The sequence below is a fragment of the Oryctolagus cuniculus genome, chromosome 1, assembly GCF_051225735.1.
Source record: "Oryctolagus cuniculus isolate XC-2025 breed Fujian yellow rabbit chromosome 1, ASM5122573v1, whole genome shotgun sequence".
In the NCBI taxonomy this organism is placed as follows: Eukaryota; Metazoa; Chordata; class Mammalia; order Lagomorpha; family Leporidae; genus Oryctolagus; species Oryctolagus cuniculus.
Genome location: NC_142867.1, coordinates 158633217 through 158654604, shown reverse-complemented (window position 1 = coordinate 158654604; position 21388 = coordinate 158633217). Strand labels below are relative to the sequence as shown.

Genomic DNA, 21388 nt, shown 5'->3' with positions numbered 1-21388 from the left:
AATCATAGTAACAACTATAAAAAGAGCTCTCTTAATAAAGTCTCACTTTTTTTAGTTTAGCAAAGGGAAATCAAGCAAGGGATGGTGGGATAGCATAAAGTCGATAAGAGACATAATGTAGATCTGTATTTAAGGACACAGAATATAGTCCACAATATTTTTTTTTTTTTGACAGGCAGAGTGGACAGTGAGAGAGAGAGAGACAGAGAGAAAGGTCTTCCTTTGCTGTTGGTTCACCCTCCAATGGCCACTGCGACCGGCGCACTGCAGCTGGCGCACCACGCTGATCCGAAGCCAGGAGCCAGGTGCTTCTTCTGGTCTCTCATGCAGGTGCAGGGCCCAAGGACTTGGGCCATCCTCCACCGCACTCCCGGGCCACAGCAGAGAGCTGGCCTGGAAGAGGGGCAACCGGGACAGACTCCGGCGCCCTGACCGGGATTAGAACCTGGGGTGCAGGCGCCGCAGGCGGAGGATTAGCCTAGTGAGCCACAGCGCCAACCTCCACAATATTTTTTAAGTGGTTACAAAAGCTATTAATATTATGGCCCATTTTTGTAATGTGTGAAATAGGGTTTTATTTATGAGGATGAGACATTAAACTGATATATTTTCATTCTCAATAATCTCCAAGTCATTCTATGGTTCCAATATCAAGATCCACGTTGGATGTCCATGGGGAGGTTCTGCCAAAATGCAGCATGGACATCACTTCAGTAGTAGAAATTCACCAGGGGGATGCTCCTTCCAGAAAAGCATGTAAAGAAAGAGTAAAGGAGGGAAAAACAGAAAAGTCTTCCATCTGCTGGCTCATCTCCAGATGGTCACAATGGCCATAGCTAAACCAATCCAAAGCCAGGAGCCAGGAGATTTCTCTAGGTCTCCCATGTGCATGCAGGGGACCAGGCACTTGGGCCATCTTCCACAGCTTTCCCAGGCCACAACAGAGAGCTGGCTTGGAAGAGGAGCATCCAGGACAGTAACCGGTGCCCGTGTGGGACACAGGCTCCACAGGTAGAGGTTTAGCCTACTACATTACAGTGCTGGCTCCTGTAATTTTAATTATTTTTTTCCTCTTACTAATTTTGGGTTTGGTTTATTGTTGTTTTCTAGATCATTGAGAAGCACTGATAGCTCATTTATTTGGCATCTTTCCAGTTTCTTGATGTAGACATGAACCAGTGCCCACAGGGGATTCTAGCACCTCAGGCAGAGGCCTAGCCCACTAAACCCAGTGTCATCCCCATGAGTGAACATCTCCATGTCCCACAATTCCTAGGTCTGGGAAAAGGACACAGCATTAAGCCTTCTTTTGAGGATGAGTCTTTGAACAGACACAGTTCCTTCCAGAATGAGCAGGGAACATAGATCATCCAAGTGTGTCACACATCAGGGCTTTGCCTGGTTTGCTGTGTTTGCTGCTGGGGGTGTTGGAAGCATGGTTCTTTCCAGGCATAGTAGAGGATTCTCAGTAATGTCTGTCTTAAGGGACCTCTGGCCGCTAGCTCCAAATGATTCCTCGTGTGTCATTCCTGCTTGCATAACTGATGTGCAGTCTTAGCTTTCTTCCAGCCTTTCTTGAAGCTCTTTAAGAAGCTTTCCAGTGGAGGCAATTTGTCAGGGTCATGTGCAGCACACTGGGGCATTTTAAGTACAGTGTGTGCAGCAGGAACCCAGAGGCAGGCCACTTGGCCCAGGGAAAACAGGTTGGAGGAGAGCCAGTACACAAACACTGCTAGGGGGAAAAAAGATGGTTATGGGCAAAACTGCCAGAGGCATCGCTCTGAGAATGTTTCCCACCCACTGACAATAGGAACTTTGCATACCTGTTTCAGCACCTGGCTTCGGGAGACCCCACACTGTAGCAGTGACCACCATCAGTAAAATGCAGATAGGATCAGATACTGGGGACCGTGGAACCACCAGCAGCTTCCTGTCCACAGGCTGGGCACAGGACAGTTGGCCATCTCTGTCAAGGCAATGAAGAAGGAAATGCAGCCCGGAGCCTGGGTCAGAGGTATAACAAAAGGACTGAAGAGTTTGATGTCATGCTTTTTCTGGTGAAGTGTCCTCTCTGTGGAGGCCCTATACAACTCAGCACAGCTTCCTGCCAACCTGCCAACCTGGCTTCTGGGACTAGTGTAGAAAACTTCTGGATCTCTGGCATGTGGTCATGGATCTTGGCTAAACAAATACTTAAATAAATAAAATAATAACAATGTGGTGTGACTTAGAGTAGCATTCTTCCAACTTAATCAGGCAGCAAATGTTTCTCCCTTATTGTTGGCACAGGTTCCATCTTGCTTCAGTGCCCTGGTCATTTTTTTTGCCAAGAGAAATTGTATCAATTCTCCAAACTAGACAATAGATCATCTACCAGTTTCAATTACTCATTAAAGTGGTCTGTTGAGTAGGAAAAAATGTGTTCAGTGAGTAATTTGAAGGCAAATCTTCCCTAAGGAAACTCTGATCAGAATTCTCCAATCGCACAGCCAACAAGATGATCTACAGAAAGTAGGCTGTGATTAGCAAATAAGAAGGAAAAACCAAAGGAGGAATAGCTCATGGTTTGGCTTTGAAAATTGTCTATGTGCCATCTGACCCAGTAACATGTTGCCAAAAGCCATCAGGCTGTGGAAACCATGACCTGTAATCATTAAAAATAGAGCTTATGTCTTCCCCATTTCCAACAAATTTAAATTTAGGACAGATGATATGACTAGCATCATTACAGCCAAGTAAGGGTATTTTTTTCTCATTATTCCTAGAGTATGAATTTTCTAAGAACTAAAATTTTTAAAAATGTAAATGACCCTTCTAATCAACTGGAGCTGCCAACTGATTCTGGGCTGAAGGCCATGTCCAGGGAGTTCCATAAAGTTTGTATTGTACCAAATACATACTCTGGTCTCTAAACATTCACAGTAATGTTTTGATAGTAACAAGGCAAAGAGAAAATTGTCAGTCTGATCAAAACAATTGTTCAATGGAGTCCAAGGCTTGCAGAAAATTATATCTAAACTGAAGACTTGGATTCTGACTTCTACAACATGACAGGGACCAAGATACTGTATGGAGCACAGCAGAGAGCTTTTAAGACATTCTGCTGGCTGAGCAAATGAATCAAAGTTAGAGAGTGTACATCAAGGTGCCTGCCTTTTATTCTAATGGCATATTCGACTTACTCCTCCTTTAGTTTTGCTAAACATCATCACCCAATACTATATTACACATTTGTGAATCTTCCAGTTAAGTTGATCTGTGACTCCAATTCTCCATTTCTTGAAATGCCAACCAGGATTAGTCAACTCTTGTTGGAGAGGAATGAATGTTGGAAAGCCATAATGGAAAATACTTCAAATATCATTATGTTTAATACAGGCTTAGTCTTCACGGTTGGTTCAAATTAATATTAACAGCAGTTTATTTTTCTGAGCACATTGTTTAAAGGAAAGAGGTAATTTCAGACAAGAAGTAATCATTGAAAACCATGTAACAAAACTGTGTTTCTGTGGCAAAGGAAAAACAGGTTTATTAAATTTACTACTTACTCTTGAAAATCCAAAACTTGTTTGGTATTTTTGTTTTTTGTTTTTTGTTTGTTTTTGTTTTTGCTTTTTGACAGGCAGAGTGGGCAGTGAGAGAGAGAGACAGAGAGAAAGGTCTTCCTTTGCCATTGGTTCACCCTCCAATGGCCACTGCGACCGGTGCACTGCGCTGATCCGAAGCCAGGAGCCAGGTACTTATCCTGGTCTCCCATGGGGTGCAGGGCCCAAGCACTTGGGCCATCCTCCACTGCACTCCCTGGCCACAGCAGAGAGCTGGCCTGGAAGGGGGACAACCGGGACAGAATCCGGTGCCCCGACCAGGACTAGAACCTGGTGTGCCGGTGCCGCAAGGTGGAGGATTAGCCTAGTGAGCCGTGGCGCCAGCCCAAAACTTGTTTGTTTTAAATGTACTAAGCTTCACTATACAATGGCAGAGTCTTGAACTCTGCTTCAGAGAGCACACAGAATGGTAGTAGTGGTCGACAAACAGTTAACAGTCAATTGCAATGCCTTGTATATATATGGTATGCTACAGGAAGTGAGGGATGGTGTGGGAGACAATGGGTACTTGAAATTGAGAGAGTCAGCTTTCCAGGAGAGGCGGAGCCTGAATAATCAATAGAGCTTTCAACATCAAGCAAAAGAATCTCCCCAGTTTTACAGATAAGTAGCCTGGTGACGTCAGCTGCTCTGTTGCAGCGTATTATTATTCATTCACCAGTTCCGCAAATGTTTACTGAATGTACACAGTGTTTCAGGAAAAGGGGTTTGCTTCTGAGTTTGGTTATTATAACATAGTAGTATCAAAGATAATATTATCTAAGAAATCATGTGTTGATTACTTTTGTCTTTAATTTTAAAAAAGTAGCCTAAATCCCTAAGATGATGGCTGACATCCATAAATGTTACTCAAGTTGCTGACATGAAAGGATGTCAAGATCAAGCAAAGCCTGTGCCTGTAACTTATGTTAATTCCACTGGTTTGATCTCCCCTCATTTATCCTTCCACCTTCTAGGCTATGAAAAATATGCTAATTTAAAGAAACATATAGTTAGGAAGTTTCTTCATCAATTATTTCATTAATTCCACCAATATATGAATACTAACTTATGAAACAATATTAACAATTTTTGTGACATGTAACTATCAATGTACAGTATTCAAATACATGGAAACTAACACAAATTGAGAAGGAGGCAGTAATTGCTAGCAAATATCTAAAGAGTTTCTCAAAATTATATATATCCTACTTCAGTATTTTTCCACTTCTGTGGTATAAATACTCCCACCATGGAAAATTTAAAGTGCTAGGGCCAGTGCCGAGGTGTAGTAGGCTAAGCCTCTGCCTATGGTGCCATCATCCCATATGGGTGCCAGTTCGCATCCTGGCTGCTCCTCTTCCTATCCAGCTCTCTGCTATGACCTGGTAAGGCAGTGGAGGATGGCCCAGTTGACTGGGCCCCTGCACCCGCATGGGAGACCCAGAAGAAGCTCCAGGCTCCTGGCTTCGGATTGGCCCAGCTCTAGCCATTGCAGCCATTTAGGGAGTGAACCAGTGGATGGACGTGGATGGACAACCTCTCTCTCCCTCTGCCTCTACCTCTCTGTAACTCTTTCAAATAAGTAAATAAGTCTTTTTAAAAAAGTTAATAGAAAATGGAATTTAAAAATAAGTTTTATTTTGGTGCAAAAAAATTGAAATCCATGCACAGATTTTTTTCATAATATGTATTTGCAACAAACTTTTTTGAACATCTCTCATTTGTTAGCAATTGTATTACATATAAATGGACTATACATCCCAATTAAACATCAAATTTGTCAGCCTAGATATAATCCAAAACCTAACTATGCTACTTATAGGAAAACAACTTACTTTATTTCTTCCTTCCTTTCTCCTTCCTTCCTTCCCTTTGTTTGCTTGCTTGCTTGCTTGCTATTACCTGAAAGGGAGAGAGACAGGGAGACAGATATCAACATGCTTTATTCTCCAAATGCCTATCTGAAAAAGTTAGGGCTGAACCAGACCAAATTCCGGAGCCAGGAATCCAGTCCAAGTCTTGCACATAAGTGGCAGGGACCCAACTACTTGAGCCATCATCTGCTACCACCCAGGCTATACATCAGCAGGAAACTGAAGGCTGGAATGGAGCTGGACTCAAATTTAGGCACTTTGATAGGGATGCAGACATCTCAAGTGGAATCATAATTGTTGCTCTTAAATGCCTGCCCCCAAACACACCTTAAATGTATGACTATAGAAGAAATAAGAAAGTATAATGATGGAGAAAACAAACCATGCAAATATGAACCTATAAAAGCCCATATGGTCATAGTAGCATTATACAAATTAAATTTTCAGCCATTAACTTACTAGAGAAAAAGAGTACATTACATAATGAGTCAATCCACCAGAAAGATTGTTTTAAAAACTTCTAAATTGTACTTAACAAAAACAAAAAAGACCTGATAGAATTAATAGGTACAAAGACATCTATGATCACAGAGATTACAACACTCACTTCTCAATAATTTATAGAACAAAAAGACAAAAAGTAAGATTATAGAAGAATTTAACAACACTATTAACAAACTTACCCTAAATTAAATGGACCAAAACCATGAGGAACTCAATATGCCAAAACTCACACAAAAACAAATAATCTGAACAGACCTATTGAATCAATTTCATCTATTGAATCAGTAATTAACAAGCATCAAAAACAAAAAAACTCATCATACCCAGATGGACTCACTGATAATTTATACCACCCAATTAAGGAAAAAATACACTAATCCTCTAAAATCTCTCTTAGAAGATAAAAGCAGGATAGGCATTTTGGCATAGTGGGTTAAGCCACAGCTTGGGGTAACTGCATTCCATACCAGAGTGCCTGGGTTGGGGTTCTACCTCTGCCTCTGCTTCCTATATGACTTCCTGCTAATGTGTCTGGGAGGCAGAAGATTGTCCCAGGTTCTTAGGTCCCTGCCACCCACATGGGAGACCTGGATGGAGTCCCTATCTCCTGTCTCCTTGGCCCATCTCGGTCTATAGTGGGAATCTGAGGAATAACTTAGCAGATAAAAAATCCTCTTTCTCTGTCAAATAAATAAATATGAATAAATGCTTAAAAGTAAATAAAATTTTTAAAAGAAGATAGAAACACAGGAACACTTTCTAAATCATTTTATGAGGCCAGCATTACCCAAATACCAAAACATCAAAACATCACAAAAAAGAAAAACAATAGGTTAATATCTCAGGAACATAGATGTAAAGATTCTTAACAATATTTTCAGGATTGTCTATGTAGAAATCTTAAAGAATAAACCAAAAAACTCCTGGAACTACTCAGTGATTAGAGAAATGTTGCAGAATATCAAGTTAAATACATAAAAACCAACACTTTCCTGTAAAGCAGCAATTAACAAATGGAATTTGAAATTTAAAAACACATTTCTGGGGCCAGTGTTGTGTGTAACAGGTAGGGCTGCTGCTCACAATGCTGGCACCCCGTGTCAGAGGGATGGTCTGTCTCAGTTATTCAGCTTTCACTCCACCTTCCTGCTAATGTGCCTAAGAATATATCAGAGTATGGTCCAAGTGCCCGCATTCCTGCCACTTACATGGGAGACCAGGATAGAGTTCCTGGCTCCTGGATTCTGTCTATTTTATTTATTTTTATTTTATTTGAGAGTTAGAGTTACAGACAGTGAGAGGGAGAGACAGAGAAAAAGGTCTTCCTTCCATTGGTTCACTCCTCAAATGGCCGCAACGGCTGGAGCTGCGCCAATCCAAAGCCAGGAGCCAGGAGCTTCCCCGGGTCTCCCACATGGGCGAGGGGCCCAAGGACTTGGGCCATCTTCTACTGCTTTCCCAGGCCATAGTAGAGACTGGAAGTGGAGCAGCTGGAACTAGAACCGGCACCCATATGGCATGCCGGCACCGCAGGCAGAGGATTAACTTACTGCGCCATGGCACTGGCCCCCAGAATAAATATTTTTTAAAAAATACATATTGCCACTTATATTAGTACCCCAAAATGAAATATTTAGGTATAGAGTTAATATAGTATGTTCAGGATCTATATGAGGAAAATTATAGAAGTTCAATGAAAGAAATCAAAGTAGAGGGGCTAGCACTGTGGCGTAGCAAGTGAGGCCACCACCTGCAGTGCCAGCATCGCATGTGGGCACCAGTTCAAGTCCTGGCTGTTCCACTTCTGATTCAGCTCTCTGCTATGGCCTGGGAAAGCAGTGTAAGATGATCCAAGTGCTTGGGCTCCCTGCCTGCATGAGAGACCTGGAAGGAGCTCCTGGCTCCTGGCTTCAGATCTGCCCAACTCTGGCCACTGCGGCCATCTGGGGAGTGAACCAGCAGGTGGAAGACCTCTCTCTCTGCTTCTGCTTCTCTGTAACTCTACCTTTCAAATAGATAAAATAAATCTTTAAAAAAATAAAAATAAAGAAATCAAAGTAGAACTAAATAAATAGAAAAGTATTTCCTATTAACAAATAGAAAGACTTAATATTGCCAAGATGTCAGTTTTTCTCAACTTGATTGGTAGACCCAAGACAGTTTCAACCAAAATCCCAGAAGTTTTTATGTAGATATTGACAAAATGGGTCTAAAGTTTAATACAGAGTAAAAGATTCAGAACGGTTAACTCAACAATAAAGGAATGCCAGTCAGAGGACTGACTTCAAGACTGACTGTGAGGGCTGGGCATTGTTGGCACGACAGATGCTACCACTTGGGATTCCCACATCCCGTACTGGCGTGCTGATTGGAGTCTTGGCCCCTCCACTTCTGATTCAGCTCTGCGCCAGCAGCAGATGATAGCTCAAGTCCCTGAGATTTTGCCACCCACCCAAGAGACCCAGATTCACTTCCCAGCTCCTGGCTTCAGGTTGGCCCAGTCTTGGCTTTTTGGCCAATTGGGAAGTATACCAATGAATGAAAGATAGACATTCTCTCTCTCTCTCAATGCCTTTCAAATAAATAAACAGATATATCTTTTACTTTTTAAAAAAAAAGACTTCCATCAAGGCTACAGTAATCACGAGAGTGTGGTACTGATAAATAGCTCAGTAGATCAATGGAACAGGCTGAAGAACCAAGAAACAGACCCACATTCATATAACAAAATGATCTTTGACAAAGGTGGAAAGGCAATAAAGAGGAAAAAATAGTCTTTTCAAAAATCATGCTGAAACAACTGGAAATCCACATGCGAAAATAAACTCCCTCCCTCACACTCTCTGTAACTCTGCCTTTCAAATAATGAAGCCTTTTAAAAACAGAAATAGGAAATAGTTGATGAGTTAGACTTTCTCAAAATTAAAAACCTCTGCTCTGTCAATGACAATATTAAGAGAATGAGAAGAAATAGATAATTGCAATCTATTGCAAAAGATTGCAATAGATAATTCACAAAGAAGGTGGCAAGTAAGAATTTTAAAACATGTTCAGGAGCAGGCATTGTGGTACAACAGGTTAAGCCGTCACTTGAGATACCTGCATTCCATATTAGAATGCCCAAGATGGATCCCACCACTTCTTTCAATCTAGCTTCCTATAAGTACACCTAGGAGACAGTACACGATAGGCCAAGAACTTGGGTTTCTCCACTGACATGGGAGACCCAAACCCTAGTTACTGGCTCCATGCTTTAGCCTAGGTCAGCCCTGGATGTTCCAAACATTTAGGGAGTGAAACCGAAAATGAATCACACTTGCTCTGTGTGTGCGTGTGTGTGTCCACACTGTCACTCTTTCAAATTAATTAATTAATTAATTAAATCTTTTCAAAAACACATTCAATATCATACATCATCAGAGAACTGCAAGCTAAAACAACGAGATACCACCATACACTATCATAACAATCAAAACCCAAAACACTGACAACCAAATGGTATCAATGATGTAAAGCAACTGGAACTCTCATTCCTTGCTTGTGGAAATGAAAAATGATACTGCCATTTTGGAGAATGATTTGATAGATTCTTGCCAAACCAAGTGTATTTTTATCTTTTGATCCAGTAATCACAGTATTATGTATTTATCCAAACGAATTGGAAACCTATGTCCACACAAAAAACTAAGCACAATATTTATAGCAGCTTATTTATAATTGCCAAAACTTGGAAGCAACCAAATGTCCTTCAGTAAGTACATGAAAAACTAAACAATGGAATATTACTCAACCCTTAAAAGAGATGAGCTATAATGCTATAAAAAGAAATGGAGGGCCGGCGCCGCGGCTCACTAGGCTAATCCTCCGCCTCGCGGCGCCAGCACACCGGGTTCTAGTCCCGGTTGGGGCGCTGGATTCTGTCCCGGTTGCCCCTCTTCCAGGCCAGCTCTCTGCTATGGCCAGGGAGTGCAGTGGAGGATGGCCCAGGTGCTTGGGCCCTGCACCCCATGGGAGACCAGGAAAAGCACCTGGCTCCTGGCTCCTGCCATCGGATCAGCGCGGTGCGCCGGCCACAGCGCGCCGGCCGCGGCGGCCATTGGAGGGTGAACCAATGGCAAAGGAAGACCTTTCTCTCTGTCTCTCTCTCTCACTGTCCACTCTGCCTGTCAAAAAAAAAAAAAAAATGGAGGTAACTTAAATGTATATTACTACATGAAATAGCTACAAAAAGCTATTGACTGTGTGCGACTGTCTGACAACCCAGAAAAGGTAAAAACCATGCAAACCATAAAAAGATCAATGACTGCAAAGTCCAGGGGACATGGAAGGACAAAAAGACAGCATGAAGTCTTCTTGGGTCAGTAAACCTGTTCTGTATACTATAATGATGGATCCATGTCATTCTACATTTGTCAAACCCCACAGAATGCACAATACCAAAAATGAACTTTGATGTAAACTGTGGGCTTTGGGTGACAATAATGTGTCCATGAAGTTATAACAGCTGTAAGAAATGTACCACCCTGACAAAGGATATTGGGGGAAGTTGCACCCATGTCATGAAGGGAGGTTCATAGGAACTCTACTTCCTGCTCAATTTTGCTATGAACCTAAAACTACTCTTAAAAAATAAAGTGTATTAATTAAAAACAAAATAGCCCCGCCCCCCAAAAAAAAGACAGCAACTCCACAGTGTCATCAATTGTCCCAGTTACCTTTTCTCTCTTGCTCTCTCTCTCTCCCTTGGTGACTTGTCCTCATCGTTCATAGCCTTCTCGTGGCTTCAAGATGGAGAGTGTACCTCCATCCTCCTGTCAGCCTTCTAGTCCGGGAGAAGATGGATGTGACAAGGAGGAAAGACAGGCATTGCTATTAGGAAAGGGAGAGTTTTCTACAAACCACCAATAGATTTTCTGCTTTCTATTCTTTTATCAAAGCTTTGTCAATGACCATGTCTAGATACAAATATGCTACTTTTGAAGCTGTCTTAAGGCTGTCTTGTGAGAAAAATGGGAGACAGACAACCAACAGTAACTTTGCCATGTAAAGGTTACTTAAATATGAATTCTTTCCTTTACAAAGTTTAGAAATAAGATATATATATATTTGAAAACATAAGTATATATGTTTTGTACCAAAGTTCTCCAGTTGAATGTGCCCAGGCAACCTCAGATTTTCTAAAATATCTTATACATGATTTTATTTAATTCTCATAATAGTCATATAGGCAACTGTTATCTATGTCCATTATTTGCTGTAGAAACCTAAGTTTCAAGAGATAATAACTTGTCCCAATTATTATATAGGTAGTGAGTAAAATAGTTAGAATTTGAATTCTAGTCTGACTCACTTCAATAAAATTTGTTCTAAAATTCTTCTTATTCAGGCTGCTTCTTTTCCTCCCAAAGAATAATTAATTTACTATTGTTTAACAAAGTGACACTGTCATGTTTTTGTTTAAATATTTCTTTCTCAATAAGAATACATTTCTGATTAAAATGTAGTCTATATTTTATCTTTTCTTTCTGATCAGAGTCCCTGAGTGGGTTTTTAACTTTTTTGCTTTTTCCTACCCCCAAAAAAGTTCTCTTTGACAAAGAAACATCTAGTCTCCCGTTGGCCTTGACCTTAGCCAACAGCCACATTGCTCCTATTAGACACACAATTCTCAGAGATGCATTTCAACAGTGTTTTGTAGAAATCCTATAGCTCTTTCTGCTCCACTCAGATCTTAGAAAAATGTGAGAAAATGGCATGTGGGAAGATGAGTCTCTGTAGTTTATTATTCGACAAGACAAATTGCTTTCTCACAGAAGATAAAAGATTACCAGAAAACAGCACCCTCTGCTAAACATACCGCATTGTTAGGGTGGATACAAAGGAATCCATGTACCATTGGAAGAGCAAAATCCAGGAGGCCCTTAGAGCCGACAGTGCTCTGCAGCCTGTCAACCTGTTCTATGACATTTTCCTCGCTGTGAAAGGAACAACAAAGCCCAGAACTGTACAAATAGATCTTAGAGCCCTGAGAAACATACACACTCAGGATTCCGAATATAAGTCACCCCTAGAAAGGAAAACAGAGGGAAAGTTTCAACTCGGTTTTCCTCTCCCATAGTCACTTCTCCCTAAAATGTCTTTATGAAGGGTGGCATTTACTTAGGAAATGAGGCATCCAGACCCAATAACATTTTCTAACGTGCAGCTCATTAAAACAAAAGGATAGTTTTTGGGGCCTATGTCTCCCATGGGATGATAGGTTGTTTCTCAACAGAGACTCAGTTAATAACTGTGAATTAAAGTCAAACTAGGTAATGAGAGACCAGGCTGAGAATCTGCTGTTTGATTTTTCTTTAATTTTAAGTTTCTTCAGAATAACACCTTTAAGATTATTTTCTTTTTAATTTTTTTTTAGTTTATTTTCATTGTATTTGAGAGAGAGAGAGACACACACAGAGAGAGAGAGAGTGAGAGAGAGAGAGAGAGAGAATCTTCCATCCCATGGTTCAATCCTCAAATGACTTCAAAAGCCAGGGCTGGGCCAGGCCAAACCCAGGAGCCTAGAAAACAACTCAGGTTTCTCTCGTAGGTAGCAGGAACCTAGGTACTTGAGCCATCACCTGCTGCCTCCCAGGATGTACACCTGCAGGGAGCTGGAATCAGAAACAGAGCCAGGACTCAAATCCAAGCACACAGATACAGGATGTGGGTGTCCCGAGCAGTGACTGAACCGCAGCACCAAACACATTACCCAAAGACTGAGAATCTTCCGTAGCGATGTCTTCTCAAATATTTCTCATAGAAACATAGTAGGTACTGCATATGGATCTACTCACCACCTGCTTCAGTCCCTGTCTACTCTGCGTCTTCACGTACCAAAAAGCTCAGGTCTCCATCACTCAGATTCTCTTCCACCCACACTTTTTAGAAACCTGGGGCAACTGTGTCTAAAGTTCTACCCTCTGATTATTAATATCATGCAAAACAAGCAGCAGGCAACAGAAAACGGGAAGTTTCCATTGAAACAATTCCATGGTGGTTTGGTGGTTCACAGTTTACCTACACTATGTTGAGCCTGAATGGACAATATCTAAACTTACCTCCTTGGTCCTCCTAGAAATTTTGTGTACTACTAAACATACAAAATTAATCACCTTATGTTTCAACTATTCAGAATAGATTCTAATAATCTGGACCATAATGGTAGTTATAGCATAAATGCTTACAAAAATAGGACACTTTAAGGAAATGGCAATGTAATGATGGTTGTTATATGATTTTTATTAGGCTACCATAGCTAAATAATATAGACTAGGTGCTTAAACAACAAATTTTTCTTTGTCACGCTCTGAAAGCCGAGAAGTAAAAAATAATGTATCAGCCAGTTTGGTGACTCATAGGGGCCCTCCCTCTTCCTGGCTGGCAAAGAGCAACCTTCTTGTTTTCCCTCACATGGTATAGAGAGGAAGTGTTCGTCCCTCTTCCTCTCCTTACTGGGACACTAATCCTATCAGGGGCCCACACCCTCAACTAAACTTGATTAACTACCTCCTAAAGACCAATCTCCAATGACCATCACATCAGGGGTTAGGGCTTCAATCTGTAAACTTACAGAAATACTAACATTCAGTCCATAGTTATATATTCTGGCTGGATGTGAAGGCAATCAGAACTGGTTAGCACCAGAAGTTGGGACAGTAACATTCTAATGAATTTCCATTGAATTCAGCATCCAACTTTCACCATGGTCTCCTTGAATGAAGAAGCTTCTAGGGGGGCTTTGGTAGACCAAGTTACTGCTGTGAACAGCTGTTTTGAAGAATATGGAGCACACAGCGGTTCTGTGGGAAGAGCTATTTCTAACTGTGCTGGAGAGATTTAAAAAGGAAAATGACCAGCTTGAGGAATTTAGATCCTTGGCCAAAGGCACAAAGAACCATGTCTTCCCTAATATGGATGTTGTCTCTTATAACTGCTGGGAAGATGTAGCCAAAGAGATTTTTGTAGGGTCTGACCCCAGGGATTGCTAAATTACAACAGAACTTGAATTCTAACCTCATTCAAGAGTTTTACAGGAGAGGACACTAATTTGGAGTGAATGGGACTTCAAGAATAGAAATAGGGAAGTTTGTGGAATTTGAGAAACTTTCAAGTTACCCATTCTCTCAAATCACACTGAGTCTGCCTTTTCAGCAAACTGCCCTTGCCACCCTCGTACATGAGACTTTTGCTGCCTTATTTAAAGACATTCTACTGTCACTTTAAAAGTCACTGCCATTTCTCCCTATTCCTTACCTATTCTTTCCTTACTACCTCCAAACCTATAGCAAGACAGATCTCAGTATTCTTCAGATCCAAAAGAAAAAGCCTTACACACCAATAGGATTGCAGCATTGTATACTTTTATACCAACATAAGCCTCAAGGAAATGTATGGAAATGGTTCTGAGGGTAATAAACAGAGCTGAAGGAGAAAAATGATTTTAAGATCAAGCTGGCCGGCGCCGCGGCTCACTAGGCTAATCCTCCGCCTAGCGGCGCCGGCACACCGGGTTCTAGTCCCGGTCGGGGCGCTGGATTCTGTCCCGGTTGCCCCTCTTCCAGGCCAGCCCTCTGCTGTGGCCCGGGAGTGCAGTGGAGGATGGCCCAGGTGCTTGGGCCCTGCACCCCATGGGAGACCAGGAAAAGCACCTGGCTCCTGGCTCCTGCCATCGGATCAGCGCGGTGCGCCGGCCATTGGAGGGTGAACCAACGGCAAAGGAAGACCTTTCTCTCTGTCTCTCTCTCTCACTGTCCACTCTGCCTGTCAAAAAAAAAAAAAAAAAAAAAAGATCAAGCTGATACTATTACTAATAATAAATCTACTTAACAGATTCTGGATGAGCTGTGTTGGTTTGAGTCATTGCCAATGAGTCTGATTATTCAACTAATAGAAGAAACTCAATTTTAATGGCACAACTAAAGTCAATATTTCAAAATTTCATATGTAATATATATATGAAGGAATCTGAAGATTGAGAATACAGTAATGTTAAAATGGATTGATTAGGTATGGCCTATTGACCTAACAGTGAAGAAAGTAGCAGAATTTTCTAAAATGTCCTAACATCTGTCTTCTGTAAGCTGAAAGTAAAGATGAGAGAAATTTCTTTGAAATTTTTTTTCAGGGGCAGGTGTCTAACTCAACAGTGAAGACACTGCTTGAGAAGCCAGGGTCCCATAAGGGAGTGCCTATGTTTGACACTCAGCTCTGACTTCTATCTCCAGCTTCCTGTGATACTGGCTCTTGAAGGCAGTGGCAATGGCTCAGGTAGTTGGGTTCCTATGACCTACATAGAAGACCTGGCTTAAGTTCCCAGCTTTGGACTTTGGGCTCCACACAGCCTATCCTCAGCTATTGCCAACATTTAGGAATTGAACCAGGAGGTGGGAGTGCATGCATACTCTCTCTCCCTCTCTCTGCTTCTCAAATAACTAAAGAATGTGAAAAAGAAGAAACTTATATCCTAATTTAGATGGAAATAGTGAGATCCCAGAGCAGCAGATGCCAGACAGTATTTAACTAAAGAAACAATGCAAAAGTGTTTACTGTAATAGACAGCAAGCCTTGAGTGGTAACCAGAATAATTTGACCTATCAGGATCTTCAGGTGACTTAGTAATCTTGTAATCATGTGGTTAAAAATCGATTGCCAATACTCCAATTTTAAGTCATCTGCATTACATATAAAGCTCTAGGTCTGAGAATGGAGAGGTATGGTCCATCAACCAATGCCATACTTGAGCCAATTCGTGGTCCCAAGGCCCCTGAAGTCAAGAGGAAGTGGTTCTCTGAAAAAGGACCCTCCAGGGTACCTTGGCTGCTAGCATTTATCAAGGTAACTGTGCACTAGGGAAAGGGCAAGGTATTAGAAAATACACAGTTGAAGGAAGAAAAAGAACCAAGAGGAATGAGGACAGTTTACAAGAACTTTGGGAAAGCATTAACAGAGGAAATATCCAAGTTATTGAGGATCAAGACAGACTTAAGAATACCTAAGGGGTATAAAGCTTATGCAAAGACTTAAAAAACAAAATGCTTCCCAATCCAAGAGAACAGTACAGCTATCAGGCACAGGAAGGCCAGAAGTCACCAGATTCTACTCAACCACGTCTACCCCATGAAGCTCTAAAAGCTAAATATAAATAATTCTCAAAGCTCCAAGAGAAAATAAAACAAATAATATGTAAGTGTGTCCCAATTCACCTGACTACCTGACTTCAGACTTCCTAACAGAAACTTTACAAGCCAAAACAAATGGATTGAGGTTTTCACAGTACTGAAGGGGAAATACGGGCAATAAAGAATATTGTATTTAGTAAAGCCATCCAATAAGAAGTAAACACATTCCCAGACAAATGTTGAAAGAATTTATCACCACAGGACATGTCTAACAAGAAATGCTAAAGAATATTCTTCAAACTGAGATTAAAAAGACATTAATAATTATGGAGAAACAATTGGAAAGTAGAAAATTCATTGTTAAGAGTTACCATACAAATTCAGAATTCATTAATACTGTCAACATGGCTCATAAACCAATAATATTAAACATGAAGATCAAAAATAATTGAGGGACCAGCACTGTGGCGAGGCAGGTAAAGCTGCTGCTTGCAGTGCTGGCATCCCATATGGGCACTGGTTCAAGCCCCAGCTGCTCCACTTCTGATCCAGCTCTCTGCTATGGCCTGGGAAAGCAGTAAAAGATGGCCCAAGCCCTTGGGCTCCTGCACTCACATGGAAGACCCGGAGGAAGCTTCCGGCTCCTGGCTTTGGATCAGCGCATCTCCAGCCATTGCGGCCATCTGGAGAATCGGCCAGCAGATGGAAGACACCTCTCTCTCTCTCTCTCTGCCTCTGCCTCTCTTAACTCTGCCTTTCAAATAAAAATAAATAAATCTTTCTTTAAACATTGAATAACTATGTTAATGAGTTAAGAGATAGGGAACACAGAAAGATGTAAAAAGAGGTCATGGGGGCTGGCATTTGTGGGGCAGTGGGAACTGCTGCCTGCAACGTCAGCATCCAGTTGGAGTCCCAGCTCTGTTACAGTTCCAGTCAAGCTTCCTGATAACAATGCTCATGAGAAAGCAACAAAGGATGACCCAAGTGCTTGTGCCCCAACCACTCATATGAGAGAGCTGGAAGGAGTTCCAGGCTCCCAGCTTCAGCCCAACCCAGCCCCAGTCATTGTGGCCATTTGGGGAATGAACCAGCAGCTGGAAGATCTTTCTCTCTGTGTCTCTCCCTCTTGGTAACTCTGCCTTTCAAATTAATTGAATCTTAAAAAAATAGGATATCAAATATTCAACATGTAAGGAAGATTGGAGTGCAATTGTAAAAGATTTTTAAGATTGGTGCTGGCATGGTGGCACAACAGGTTAAAGCTCTGTTCTGTAGCACTGGCATCCTATATGGGCACCAGTTCAAGTCACAGCTGCTCCACTTCCTATCTAGCTCCCTGCTAATGTGCCTGGGAAAGCAGCAGAGGATGGCCCAAGTCCTTGAGTCTTTGGTGCAGGAGCCAAAGTATTTAGGCCATCCTCCACTGCTTTCCCAGGCACTTTAGCAGGGAATCAGGTTGGAAGTGGAGCAGTGGAACTTGAACTGGTATCCATATGGGATGCTGGTGCTGCAGGCAAGGGCTTAACCCACAACACTGGCCCAAAAAGTTTTTATTAGTACTTTTTAAGCATTTTTTCTTTGTTTCTTTTCTTTTTTTAAAGATTTTATTTATTTACTTGAGAGGTAGAGTTACAGACAGTGAGAGGGAGAGACAGAGAGAAAGGTCTTCCTTCCGTTGGTTCACCCCCCAAACAGTCGCAACAGCCAGAGCTGTGCCAAAACAAAGCCAGGAGCCTCCTCCTGGTCTCCCACATGGGTGCAAGGGCCCGAGGACCTGGGCCATCCTCCACTGCTTTCCCATGCCACAGCAGAGAGCTGGATCGGAAGAGAAGCAGCTGGGACCAGAACAGGTGCCCACATGGGATGGCGGCGCTGCAGACGGAGGATTAACCCACTGTGCCATGGTAGCGGCCCCTGTTTCTTTTCATTATGATTGATATTATGTTCCCATCATTTCAAGATAGCTTGTTTTAAGTAAAATATATTTTTGTTAGTTTAGTGGTAGTCACAAATCAAAAATCTATAACATACATGCAAAAATAATAAGAAATCAAAATGCACAGAAAACATTTAACCACAAAGGAAGAGCGTAAGAGAAGAGGAGAGAAAGAAAGAAACCAGTAAATCTAGAAAATGAGTACCAAAATGGGGCCAGTGCTGTGGCGCAGTGGGTTAACGCCCTGGCCTGAAGCGCCGGCATCCCATATGGGCGCCGGTTCTAGTCCCATTTGCTCCTCTCCCAATCCAGCTCTCTGCTATAGCCTGGGAAAACAGTAGGAGATGGTCCAAGTCCTTGGGCCCCTGCAACTGTGTGGGAGACCTGTAAGAAGCTCCTGGCTCATGGTTTCGGATCGGCGCAGCTCCGGCCATTGTGGCCATCTGGGGAGTAAACCATCAGATGGAAGACCTCTCTCTCTCTCTCTGCCTCTCCTCTCTCTGTGTAACTCTGACTTTCAAATAAATAAATAAATCTTAAAAAAAAAAAAAAAAGAAAATGAGTACCAAAATGGCAATAATAAAACCTTAGCTACCAATAATTAATTAAACTATAATTGGGTTACATTTTCTAACAAAAAGAGATTAGATGAGTAGATTAAAAATCAAGACTGAGGGAGAATGGCAAATGTCCTAAACAGCACCCTGGGCTCAGAATCAGCCCTGAAGGTATTTGCATCTGGCTAAAAAGCCCATGAGAGTATTTCAGGCATGGAAAGCCAAGACACTGTGCCAAAAAAAAAAAAAAAAAAAATGACCTAAATGAAAGAGCTCTGTGAGTGAGATCCCAGTGGAAAGAATGGGCCATCAAAGAAGGAGGTACCTTCCTCTGAAGGGAGAAGAGAACTTCCACTTTGACTATGGCCTTGTCGAAATAAGATTGGAGTTGGTAAACTCAAGAGGCTTCCATAGCCTTGACAGCTCATGACAAGAGCCTTGGGTGATTACTGATGTCATAAATAAGAGTGTCAATTGTTAAATCCACAACAGGACTCACTGTGCACTTACTCCCCATGTAGGATCTCTGTCCTTAATGTGTTGTATTATGTGAATTAACGATATAACTAGTACTCAAACATTACTCTATACTTTGTGTGTCTGTGTCGGCACAAACTGTTGAAATCTTTACTTAGTATATACTAAATTGATCTTCTGTATATAAAAATAATTGAAAATGAATCTTGATGTGAATGGGATGGGAGAGGGAGTGGGAGATGGGATGGTTGCGGGTGGGAAGGTGTTTATGGGGGGGGGAAAGCCACTATAATCCAAAAATTGTACTTTGGAAATTTATGTTTATTAAATAAAGTTAAAAAAAAAAAAGACTGAGGAGCCAGCACTGTGGTGTAACAGGTAGAGCCACTGCCTGCAGTGCCAGCATCCCATATGGGTGCTGGTTCAATTCCCGGCTGCTCCACTTCTGATCCAGCTCTCTGCTATGGCCTGAGAAAGCAGTAGAAGTTGACCGCATCCTTGGGCCCTTGTACTCATGTGGGAGACCTGGAAGAAGCTCCTGTCTCCTGGCTCCTGCCTTCGGATCAGCACGGCTCCAGCCGTTGCGGCCATCTGGGGAGTAAACCACTGGATGGAAGACTTTCTCTCTCTCTCTCTCTCCCTCTCTCTCTCCATCTCTCCATCTCTCCTCTCTCTGTGTAACTCTTTCAAATAAATAAATAAATCTTTAAAAAATAAAATAGGCCGGCGCCACGGCTCACTAGGCTAATCCTCCACCTTGTGGGGCCGGCACACCAGGTTCTAGTCCCGGTCGGGGTGCCGGATTCTGTCCCAGTTGCCCCTCTTCCAGGCCAGCTCTCTGCTGTGGCCAGGGAGTACAGTGGAAGATGGCCCAAGTACTTGGGCCCTGCACCCCATGGGAGACCCGGATAAGTACCTGGCTCCTGCCATCTGATCAGCGCGGTGTGCTGGCCACAGCGGCCATTGGAAGGTAAACCAATGGCAAAAGGAAGACCTTTCTCTCTCTCTCTCTCTCTCTCTCTCTCTCTCACTGTCCACTCTGCCTGTCAAAAAAATAAAATAAAATAAAAAATAAAAATAAATAAAATATTTGTTTCAAATTAGCATGTTACCTGGATACTGTGGCTAGGTCAACTAAAAGAATCACAATGTAAATATGGAAAATAATCATGAACTCTTTAATAAATCACTGTTTTCCTAAAAAGTTTCTGACTTTCCCCTAGGCCTGAGAAAATGTGCAATGGCACATAAAGTAGCCATGAGAATTGAGATGTATTTGATAACTAGAATTATTGATCCACTCCATCAAGCTGCAAACTTGAGCATACCCAGCAGAACACCACAATCAATGAAGATTTGTGCTGAATATAAGGCTCAAGTAATTCATAAAACATAAATATGCTGCATAAGCATGTATTGTTACATACACACTCCTAGTATGCTTACTTGGGTTATACTGCCAAATATATAACCTGATGGTGGGTTGCCTTTTACAAGGGGGCATGCTAGTTTGGTTTACAAATGGTCTTGTTCAATACTCAATCATCAGCCATAAATGGCTTACGATATAATTACAGCCTTAATCAGAGGTGACTATAAATGACAGCAGAAAGAAAATAGCTAGGTGAAAAATGTCTGGAGATTCATACCTATACTCATTCACAAGGGAGTGACTAATGGTTTGGATGGTCATGGACTTGGATTTATAACAAAATACAAGGGTATATAACAAAGATATATAACAAAAGGATTTATAACAAAGTACAAGGGTACTTTGAAAAGTTCATGAAAATGGAATTAAAATTATTTGGGTGCAAAAAAATCTTTGGAATCCATGTAGTGTTTTTCATAGCAATAGAGACAGCACTGAAAGTTTATACTGGTATAATGGCACCAAGGTTTGTCTTGATTACTGTGCAACTCCCAAACACAAAATCCAACTGCAAGTACCAGACCATAGACAGATCAGCCTATTGCCTGGTGGAGTAGGAGGGAATAATTTTTCTTCTTCGGAATAGACACTTATCCTGGATGTAGATTTGTTTTTCTTGCCAACCATGCTTACATCAATATCACCATTCTTGGACTCTCCATTAAAGTGAACCAATAAATATTACTTTTGACTAATGAACTCATTTTCATAGCAAAAGAGCTAAGGCAATGGATACTACTAATAGGAAACACTGAAATTATGATGATGTCCAATATTCAAAAGAGGTTGAATAAATTGAATGGTTGTAGAACTGTTTATTGAACTCTCATAATCCTACCTGGTAATTTGGATTGCTGT

At 41.6% G+C, this 21388-nt stretch overlaps 1 pseudogene; it reads right to left on the bottom strand.

Annotated features, from left to right (window-relative positions):
* Positions 1-1366: 1366 nt before the first annotated feature.
* On the bottom strand, positions 1367-11827 carry LOC103348412 (mitochondrial inner membrane protein OXA1L pseudogene; annotated as a pseudogene).
* Between the last annotated feature and the right edge of the window lie 9561 nt (positions 11828-21388).